The following is an 11,472-nucleotide window of genomic DNA, read 5'->3' on the forward strand; positions in this document are numbered from 1 at the left end:
ACCATTCGAGACCCTCAAGAAAGGTGCCCAGGATGTTCAACAGAACTATTTATCATTTTTATGTAGCACTTTGTTTTCTAAAGTGATGTAATTGTCAATCTCTTCTCTGCCCCGCCTCTAATAGATGTTAACTTTTATTTAACCATGTGGTGTGTCATTTACTTTGGCTCTTTTGCGTGGTTTTTAGAAATCTCCCTTGTTCCTAGTTCCAGCAACAGTTTCTTTCTAAGCAGACAGGACTTTCTGATTTAGAGTACAGGGTTTTGGAAGAGGTTGTGCTCATTCAGGATCAGAGGAAAGAAGAGATCTCTTTTTCAGTGTTTGACTGCTAGCTAACTTCAGGGCCAGCGCACATCACCACCGCTTTCCCTGCAGCACCATCCCCCACACTTCTGGGACTGGAGGAGGAGGAGCCTTTTTTTTTTTTTTTCCCCCTGAAAATGGGGATTCTACCTTCATATTGCAAATCTCCAGAGTGTTTTCAGTAATGTCATTCCAGTTCCCTACCAACACTGATTTTATTTCTTTTGATTTCTTCAAATCAGGCCATTTGACACTCAGGTTGGCAATGAGGAAATGTCACAAAACAGAGTCAGTGAATGTTGCAGTGTTTAAAAGAGCGGGATATCCCCACTTACAGCCAATGGGATTGTCCAGTTAACCCCACCATCCTAGGAATCCTGACTGTCCTTGCATACCAAGTTCACACCTTTGCACCTTCCCCAACTAGCAGGAGTTTCTGTATCATTCTCCTGGGGAGATTGGCAGCAGCTCTAACCTACCCCACTTTTTTGGTCTCTGGCAGTGACACTAAGGGTGTGTCTGTACTGCTACCATCTTACATTTTTCCAGACCCACTACTTTTTATTTATTTGTTTAAACACTGAATGCTCAGAATATGAAAGGTTCCAAGCTAAGTTTTTTTATCTAGGTTTTTAAATTTTTAAATTTAATTCTAATACAACCCAAGAGATAGGCACTATCATTACCCCCATTTTACGGAAGAGGAGACTAAGGCACAGAGAGATTAAGTAACATGCCCAGGGTCACATAGTCAGGTCACAAGTCACAAGTCCTGGCGAGCCAATGTCAAAGCACATCCTTGGTCTCACTCTAGTGTACTGTCTTCCCCATAAGGTTCTGCCTCCTCTTCAACTTGTAGAGTCTCCCTGACTTTGCCTCACCTTAGGATGTATTTAGCTGAATGGCAGAGCTTATGTTCCCTGTATAGCTCAAAAGCCACACTTCCTGTTCTGAAGGTTGATTCATGAATGAATCCACATTTTCATTTCCCCCTCCCCTTTCATGGGGGAATGACTTACTCAGAGGAGGGCTGAGGAAAGCTGGCAAGTAGCCTTTCTAGGCCTCTCTCCACTGCTCTTGTTTAAGCACAGCCCTAAATACTATTCCTGCCTTTTCCCACCCTCACCACAATGGCTTGATCAAAGAGCTCTGTGAATGAAGCCCTTGAATTCTGTCTAGTGGAGTTGTTGATTTCTTTCTTTTTCCCAGATTATAGCCCCCAGCAGACACTCTGTCCTCCTTAAGGCAGACCTCCTATCTCGGCCCATCTGGCTTCAGATACAGGCTCAGAAAGGATCAGGAGGCAGTCTCTAGGAAAGGACCCCGGTCAGCCCAGATTCCCCAAACCTCCCTATTCACCAGTAATTGCCCTACTTATTGGATCAACTAGTCCTGTAGTTTCTAGCACAGAGTTAGTGTTTGGGCTTTTAGGTCTCTAAAGGCACTTTCATGCATCCTCTAAAATGCTATTTTCCAGATGCTTCCTGACCTCCAAGAGGAGGTCCAGAGTCTGTCACTCTCCAGGGGCCTCTTCCAAAAATAAAATATGAAATTCCTGGGGACTTGGGGTGGTTTAGATGGCTGTGGCATCTGTTAGAACTCTTGTCTGAAAAGAGAAGTTCATAATTTAAACTGGAAGCCCTCATGTGTTTTGTATCCTCTAAAGTAGTGATTCTTAAAGCGTGGTCCCTGGACCTAAAAGCATGAGTATTCCCTTAGAAATTGCTAGAATCGCAAATTCTTGGGCCCAACTCCACACCGAACTGAATCAGAACCTTAGCTTTGCTCTTCTGGGGCCCAGAAATCCCTGTTGTAACAAACTTACCAGGTCATTCTATGGCACGTTGAAGTGTGAGAGCCACAGTTCTCTAAAGCAAAGGTTCTTCACGTCTTTGGGAGTCTTTGGCTTGAGAATCTGATGAAAGTTTGTGATCCTTTCACCTGCTTCACAGACCCCCTGAGGCCAAGTTAAGAATCTCTGCTCTGCAACTTAGAGCTTGTCCATCCCTCTCTGGCTTCCACCCTCTCAACACCACCTCCAGAAGGGGTGGCCACATCTCTCCTATTTGTTCTTTCATCTGTGTACTGTTGGTTGTCGCCCAGGGTGCACAGGGAGAAGAGCGTACTCCATGTATGTGCTGCAACTGTAACCCACGGCCTCCAGGCAAAACCCAAATGTTCAGGCATGGGCCAGCAGCCCAGGAGCCTGGGACCAAACAGAAAAGTGATTCTTCTACAGCTGGAAGCTCCGTGACAGAACAGAACCGCTAAAAACTGCTGAACTTCTATGACAGTCCTGGCTGGAGCTTGCTAGTTGCAGGTAGATTTCTGTCAATGGCCAGTCCCGGCTCTACCTGTTGTCCCTGGTTTGGATGACAAATTATGTGGTCGCCCATTTTCTCACCTAACTGCCTCCTCGCCAGTCTCCTTACTGCTATTCTTTCCCCCTGCAGTCCATTCTCCACACAGCAGCCCACTTGTAAATACGATGTCGAGGCCCTTATGAGCTGGCCCCTGCCTAACTGTCCAGCTTTCTGTCCTTTCTTCTACCTCTTGTTCACTTCTCTTAAGCCATAGGGTCATCTCCTTGCATCTTGAATGTGTGGAGCCGATTGCCACCTAAAGGTCTTTGGCTTTGCTCTTCCTTCCACCTGGAATGTACTTCCCTCCAGATCTCCACACAGCTGTCCCTTCTCCTAATAGGCCTCAGCTTGTACATTCTTGCTTCAAGGAGGCTGGCTCTGACAACCCAAACTGAAATGGCCCCTCCAATCACTCTCCCTCACTGCTCTCTTTCACTTGTCTTCCTAGTGCCTATCATTGTCCAAGATTGTCTTTATTGTCTTTTTCTGTCAATGGGCTAATGCCATGAGGGCAGGACTCACTGAGGCATCCCCAGTGTCCAGATGAGGCTGGCATACGGCAGACACTAAACATATGTTAGCTAAATGACTGGACTCCAGCAAATCCAGGCCATTTCTGAAAGTCAGCTGTGCCTCTGGGGCTAACTTCCTCATCCACTTTGAATGCAAGTATTGTCCCCCTGTTTTATCTTGCAGCTGGCCCACAGGTGACTTAGGCGCCCTAAATAGGAGATGATTTTCTCTGCCTATTGCCAACTTAGCATCCTTAGCATCCTGTGCCTCCCACCTCTGTATGGGCCTCAGTATCTCCTCTCCCTAGCTCTTTCATCTCTAGGTGAGGCTCTGGGGAAAAGACAGTAACTGTGAACTCAACAGATAGCTTAATGCCCTCTCTGCCCTCAAACGCTTCCCAAAGCATCATTAGTTGGGGCTCTAGCCATTCAGCATGAATTTGGGGGCCCCTTGGCCACTAAGCATATGAATGGCTTTTCACTTGATAAACTGGGCACTTAATCTCCCTGGAATCTACTAATTGAGGAAAGGGAGGAGACTAGCCATCTGAGAAGTGATGTGCCCTGTTTCTAAATGCTGAGGGGTAGGAGCTATCTAGAGAATTATGGCTTCCATAGAGCACCAATATCATTGGTGACATTTCACTGAATCCTGACTCTTCTACTCTCTGTTACTTGGCCCTCTCCCCCCCCCCCCACAATCTTTCACATGGTTGTGGTGACAGTCATACCCCCTCCCCTAAAAACTCTGAAGGGAAGAAGCAGAAGAGAGCCTTCCTTCTTGATTCTAAACCTGAGGAGGAAATGGGGCTCCTGAGCTCAGCTGAGTTTAAAATAAATTTAGGCTCCAGGCTATGGAGTTATACAGTCATAGCAAAGTCTTACAGAAATAGGAGAAAGAATTTGAGGGTTTCTAGCCAGTTCTCCATAAAGTGGATCCTTGGAGAACCAGGCTGCTGCATGGTGGGCAGAGGGTGGGGAATGGGAAGCAAGGACTTGGAGACCAGGCTGTCACTCTGGAGGATTTCCAAGGCTTTTGTGTGAGTCCTGGTCTTTGGGGAAGGAGCCTAGCGTGGGGGTTAAAAGTATCAGGTGTGAAATCAGGCCTAGGTGCAAATCTAGGCTCTGTCACTCACTAGCTCTGTGCCTTAAGCAATTCTGCCTAACCTCTCCTAGTCTCAATTTCCTCATCTGTAAATGGGATAATAGTGCCTACCTCATTTGATTGTTGGGAAGATTAAGTGAAACAATTTATGTCAAGAGCTTATAGCACAGCTCTTGCCACAGTAATGTTCAAGAAGTGCTATCCTTATCCTTATCCTTATTGTCATTGTATTGTTGTGGTTGTTATTGGAAAAAGGGAGAAAAATGTGGAACTTGAACAGTCAGTAGGAGCACTGCCTCCAGCAGCCTCTGCATTCTAGGTAGAGGAACCATGAGAAGAGCAGATGCCTCTAGAATAAATAGCTAGTCTGCATTCAGCTAAAGGGAGGGGAACCCGTTCTGACCCCTTCCCATTTCAGCCTAGGTACAGGCCTACCCTCATTCATACCTTTCTTTCTCCTGCCAGTCCAAGGAGGATCACTCTGTGGCTCTCTCTTCACAGACCTCGTTTTATACTGGACCAGATTTATTTTGGTCTTTTATTGAGTGTCTCTGTTCTAGACCTGGGGTGTCTGAGGTTTTGTGGTGGTGGTGGATTAGAGTGCTTTTTTAAAAAACAAAATGTGGTCTCTGTCTAGAGACTCTGCTTCCTTCTGGCTACAGGCAACAGCAGAGACTCTGCCATCTGCCAAGGGTGTGGGATGACTAGAGGTCAATGCTGAATATTAATTCACCTGTTGGACATATAAGATAGCAGTTAATCAGCCCTGGGAAACAGCTCTTGCGTAAGAAAAGGAGTGATTTGTCTTTGGCAGAAATTCTTAAGCTGGTGTTTTGGGGGGGTCTGTAAAGCTGAAGTTTTTATACAAAATTTTACCTGTATGTGCAATGTACATTTTTCCAAGAAGAGGATCCATAGTTTTCTTCAAAACTCTCAAGGGAAGTCACAGTTCAAATAGGTTCAGAATCACTGGTCCTGATCTGAGAATGGAAATAGAAGCCTCCTCTAGGGGTCTCTAAGAAGCTTCTTCCCTCAGCCTGGCTGATTGACAGGACTGTTAGTGAAAAGGGTGTGGAAGGGCTGCTTAGGCTTTGAGGAAAGAGAGCTACCCTGCATATTGGACCTGTGTTGGGTGGTTGGAGCCTGCTATATCCATTCAGGAAGTTGGGGGTTTTGAGATAGCTAAATAACCCCTCTTTTCCCTGAAGTGTGGTTACGATATTATAAGGCACTCTAAACTGCCATATTTTATGCCACATAGGGTTCTGATCTGGTGTCCTCTCAGAAGTAGGAGGCAGGGTTGGGTGCTTCTTGAGGTATGTTTTGGTGGTCACAGTGGTGGGGGAGGTGGGAATTTCATTATGTTGCCCTCACTTGAAAGTCCGGAGGAACATAGTTGGTAGTCAGCCATAATTTGTGCATTGATATAGAGTTGTTTCCTTTCCTTTTGAAGACATTAAATCTAAGACCCATGGTCTATTTCTTAACTTCCTGGAAACCAGTGGCTTCTCCTGACCCCTGTGGCATCTTTTCTTGAGGGGTCAGGTGCCTTGGTTGTACTTCCAGTTGTGTTTATTTACTCCTTACTCTTCACCCTACAAATCCTGAACATTTCTGAAAGCCTACTTGGGGCTTTGATTATTTGATGCTTCTTGTAATATGATTCCATCATTGAGCCTATGCCCCAATTCTAGGCAGTCCTGATTCTGTCTCGTACTTTTTCTCAATACCCATCATTCCTTGTTGCAGTTTCTTGTTCATGTTAGAAAATGGCATCTGCCTCCCTGCTGAGACTTTTATCCCTCCTCTCAAACCTCAGGTCCATGTCCTCAACCCAGCTTACTGGGTGGCATCAGAATGCAGTAGAGGTTTCCTAACACTTGACTGTCCTCTTACCTAAATCAGGCAAACATGCTCTGAGCTCAGAGTCAGCTCACAAGTGGGCAGTACAGACTGAGAGTGGCTGAGCACAGTGGTTCCCAGGGCTCTTCCAAGAGTAGAGCCTGATCCTCATAGAGTGAATTGTCTGAAGAAGGCTCCATGGGACAAGAGTTTCACTTTGTTTTGAGGGCTTTGTTCTCCAAACGTGAAATAGTCAAGTCTCCACGACACAGGCCTCTGACTTGGGGCCATCAGACCATGCAAGGCCACCCAGCTCATCCAAGGACATAGGCACATCCATCATCGCTGCCACTGGGGGTCTGGGCAAGGGCCATCATCCCAAGACTGCCCTGATCCCCACAGAGCTGAGGCATCTCATGGAAGTGATTAAAGCCCACACAAGGTGACATTTTCTCAGCATGCTCTTCCAAAAGTCTCTGTGCGGGGGAAATGAGGTCTTGGGAGGAGCTGCCTGAGCCACATCCACTTTGTGAAAGATGAGCCTAAGGACTGAGAACGTGACGTCTGCCAGAGAGGCAGCCTTGTTCCTGTTCCTCACCCAGGGCCTCCTATCTTGCTTCACCACCTCCTCTCCTGTACCCTGCTCCCCTTCACCCATTCATTTTGACTGGCTCCTAGTAACTATGATTTGAATTATCTCTTGATTATAGGGCTCTGAGGATGATGGACAGTGGGGAGTGGCCATCCTCTGGTGTTTATTGGCTTCTTCCTGAACCCTGACTTCTGAGAAGGAATTGTGAGGGGAAAGACAAGGCCATCTGGTCTCTCAGTCTGCTCCTGGTCAGATCAAGCCACCCCTCAGTCCAGGCCAACCTTAATGGTTCCTTGGGTGATACAGAGGCTTTTTATTCTGATCAAATGTATCAGTCTTCTCCTTTATGCCTTGGTATTTATGGTCTTTAAATAAGGTTTCCCTATCCTTAGATAATAAACATATTCTCCCATATTTTCTTGTATTTCTCTTATAGTTATCTTTCTGTGTTAGTTCTTTAATCCATCTGGAATTTGTTTTCATACATGATGTGCATTAGGAATCTAGATTTTTTTTTCCAGAGGGTCACATGTTGTCCAGAATCATTCTATAGGCTATCCTCTCCCCAGTGACTTGAAATACCACTCATCATATTTAAAATTCCCATAAGTACATGTGACTGTCTCTGGATTTTCTATTCCACTGCATTGAACTTTTTCATGTTCTTTGGACCAGTACCACACCATTTCACTTGTAGTTTTTCAGTATGTTTTGATACAATGTATTTTCCTCCTCTGTTTTTCCCACCCAAATTGTTTTATTATTCTTACATATTTTATCCTTCTGGATGTACTTTCCAATCAGCTTGCCCAGTTTCATTTAACAAGTGCTATTAGGATTTTGATTGGAATTTTATCTTATGTAAATCAAGCTGGAGAGAGTTGATCTCTTTACAGTATTGAGTCTTCTCATCCAGAGACAGAATGTCTCAGCTATGTTCTGAAAGGCCTCTGGTGGAGACATTCTCTCTTCTGCTGACTCCTGCAATCCCCTCAGCAGCCCTTGGCTGATGCCTCCTGCCACCAGATCCTCCTATTGCCATGTCCTATGATTCTAGCTTATTCATTCCCTCTTCCCACTCAGATATGGGTGAAGCACTTGAGCATTTGCTTTTGCGCAGGCATTCCAAGCTTTATCTTTCCAAGACTCCAAAGAGCTCCAGGGGGATTGTCCTATCATCTCCTTTGTTCCCTGCCTTTACATCCCATTCCCAGTATCTCCCTTCTCATCTCGCTCCCTCAGGAATTGCAGTGTTTCTTATCTAGACTAGGACAGCTTGATGTTTCCTTTGGTCGGACTTCCCTGGGAATCTGGTTGGCCTGAAACACAAGCCTTCATTCTGATCTCTCTTTTCATATTATTCCACGTCATTTCTAAGCTTTGTCCCGACAAGATGGACAGAAAGAAGAACTCAAAGGGTATTTAAGGGAATAGTAGTAGTATTAGTGAGTCTATGCCAACTACCCACACTAAAGGCAAGAGTTTATTACCACTGATTTGCCAAAAGGTACCAACTCATGGCTCTGCACACGAGCCTGGCCTCCACAGAGCATCTAGGAATTCGTAGCCATTTTTGATCCCTGATTTCTGTCATGTGCACCAGCTTCAGGAGGCAGGCTGCTGCTACATCAGGCTGACTGGCAAAGGGCTAGGGGTGAAGCAAGAAGGTCCTTCTGCTCAAAACCCTTCCAGGGACAGCAGTATTCAGCAACTTTGTTGCTACCATTAAAGCCAAAGGAGCCAGAACTAAAGTTGTGTGGGTTCTCAGGCCAGGCACGGTGGCCAGGAAGTAGGAAAACAGGAGCCTAACATGGGGTCCAGGTCCCTGCCTCACCCCCAGAAGTGCTTTCAGGAAATGTACAATAGCAACACAAAGACATAGGCAGTTTTTCCAAAGTGTCTGCATGCATACTTGGTACCCGGAAAGTCCACAGGGCCCCGACACCCAGACATACTTTGTCCAGCCATGTTCTTCTCCTATTACTACGTCCACTTGGCTCTTTCTGCATCACGTCCTCTTGCTTCCATGCTCCCGTGGGGTCAGGTCAGCACGAGTTACCACTAAAATATCACCTGTGGCCTTGACAAATCTTTACCTGCTACTTAGCGGGGGGATAAGATTTCAGGGTAAGGACTGCAGAATTTGTTACAGGGATTGGAAGGTTATTCTAACATAAGTCCATTACAGAAAGTGATTCCTAGACATTTGTGTCTCAAAGGACAGAATGAGCCACTCCAGCATAGTGAACCAATTTCAGGGACAGAAAATCTGCCACCAGTGGCTGGAGAAAGTTCTGGTAACACAAACAGAGCTACAGTGTCTGATTCCTTGAGATCTTTCTTTCAAATACGATATGCTGCAAAGATTTTTCCCTAGCAATTCCCCACCCTACCCCCCATGTTGCTTAAGGCCCAGCCAGCCACCCAGTTTTACATGTCTAAATCTGAAATCAAAGTCCTAGGCAGGGAGAGAGAGGGATTGTCACAAGTAATTGCAACATCCCACAAGAATTTGTTTGGAGTTAAAAGGAGCCAAACCTGGGCCTTCTCCAAAGCTTACAAGTCTGAGCTTTTTGAGAACCACATTTGATCTCTTCCAGTGCATTGAATGTAAATGTTTGTCTTGCATCTGCTTGGCAGATCTAGGGGACCCTGTAGAACTCCTGTGACCCACCAAGGTGACAGGTGTGGCTCTCCCTAGTACAGGACAGTGTGGGGATCTGCTTGCTATGAACCACAGGCCCCCAGAGTTGGTCTTAACCTTCTGAGCCATGCTAGCGGTGGGAACATGAGCCCAGGGGAGGAGGAGGGACACAAGTTGTGAGGGGCAAGGGCTCCCAGGTGGCTGCAGGGAGGGACTTGGAGGGGAGGGGAGCGGGCACACTGTTACATCCTTTCTCAGCAACTCACACACTCACTGTGCCCTTGCCCCTGCCCCTACATTTTCTCATTTTATTCTTACCTGTTCACTTCATGACATTGTTTTGAGATGATGTTCTTTTTCCATATAAAGAATAGTTACCTTCAAAGTGAAAGCTTAAGGCTCAAATACAGTAGCTACCCTGACTATATCTCAAGACAGCCCAGCATTATTGGAGGATATAGTTGGCTATTATGAACCATATACAATCATCATCATCATCATCATCATCATCAGTTACCACTTACTGAGCCCTTACTTTGTGCACAGCTCCCCCTTGTGAGGTTGACATTGCTATTCCCCTATTTGACAGAGTAGAGGCCAGGCCTGGTGAGGTTAAGTCAGAGTGGGAGCTGGGCCTCCAGAGAACCTGAGACATTGCCATGGCTCATTTTCTTTAGGAAGGAGCAAAAGGAAGCAGAGCCCAGTGAGGCGCCTGGCAGCCCCACCAGTTGGAAACTGCCAGGTGCTATCGGAAGGGCCTTTCATGGCATGTGTTTCCTGGGCCCCAGGTCTCCCACAGCTTACCCAGGACCATTGGGATGTGAAGCCTCAGAGATGGAGATGGAATGGGAGAAGAGGGAGAAGGCCGGGCAGTTCTGTCTTGGTTCCCTAGAAAACGCTCATATCCTCCTGGGCATGCAGGACCCTGTGGGCATGTAGCTCTGCCTTCCTCCTCCCATCTCTCCGGGACACCAGGGGGTGAGGCTTTTTCTGAGAAGTGGGTTTAACATTCCTCATTCCCACCACTCTGGCCCTAGCTTTAAAGAACGCAAAGAGAGCCAGAGTAGGCCAACGTAGATTTCTACTTTAAGGCCAAACTGTCCCTCAGCCCAATTTCTTTCCAGCACAGCCTAATATCTCTTTGTCCCCTTTGCTGATTTACATGGTAGGTTTATTTAATTAGCCAGAGATGAGTCAAAGTGCAGTTGTCCTCAGAGTTAATTAATATTTACTGAGCCACCCCACAGTGAGTGACGCCAAGACTGGACTGTGTCCTCTGTATCAGCTTAGGGAACAGACTTCAACCTCTTGTACCTGGCTGGGATTGGGACCCGGAACCAAAGAGTAGGGATGAGGGATCTCTGAGCTAAGAGGAACAAATGAGGTTATGCACTAACATGCCTGCCATAGTGTGGGGCACATAGTAAGGACTTAGAAATTGATAGCTGTGCTTGCAAATTTTATTTTTATTTATTTATTTTTTTAATTTTTAACCTTTATTTATTTTTGAGACAGGGAGAGACAGAGCATGAATGGGGGAGGGTCAGAGAGAGGGAGATATAGAATCTGAAACAGGCTCCAGGCTCCAAGCTGTCAGCACAGAGCCCGACGCGGGGCTCGAACTCACGGACCGCGAGATCATGACCTGAGCCGAAGTCGGATGCCCAACCGACTGAGCCACCCAGGCGCCCCTGTGCTTGCAAATTTTAAAAAGGAGTGGCAGGGAAAGGTGGCTGAGAGACTATGTTCCCCCTATGGGACATATTCCAAGGGCAGGGGGTAATGGCAGCAGATGTGACGGGATACAGACGCTCAGGTGCACTCAGATAAGCATCATGTATGAAGAAATCAGGCATGCTTCTCCCTATGAAAATAGGCCCCTGCTAGAAGAGAGAGAAAGTGGAGAGTAGCTAACCCTGAAGGAATTCATGCAGAGCATGAGTAAATGGAAGCTCTCTTTTAGCTGTGATTGGACTGCAAAGGGAAAGACACCTGGGCAAGGGGGCACTGGCCTATGTGGTCCCTGCTAGGCCTGAACCCTTCCGCTTCTCCAGAGAGCCCTTTGTGCACACACCAGAACTCTACCCCACTCTTACTCAGAAGACTTTTGA

Source organism: Panthera leo, chromosome A1 (assembly GCF_018350215.1).
Source record: "Panthera leo isolate Ple1 chromosome A1, P.leo_Ple1_pat1.1, whole genome shotgun sequence".
NCBI classification, from domain to species: Eukaryota; Metazoa; Chordata; class Mammalia; order Carnivora; family Felidae; genus Panthera; species Panthera leo.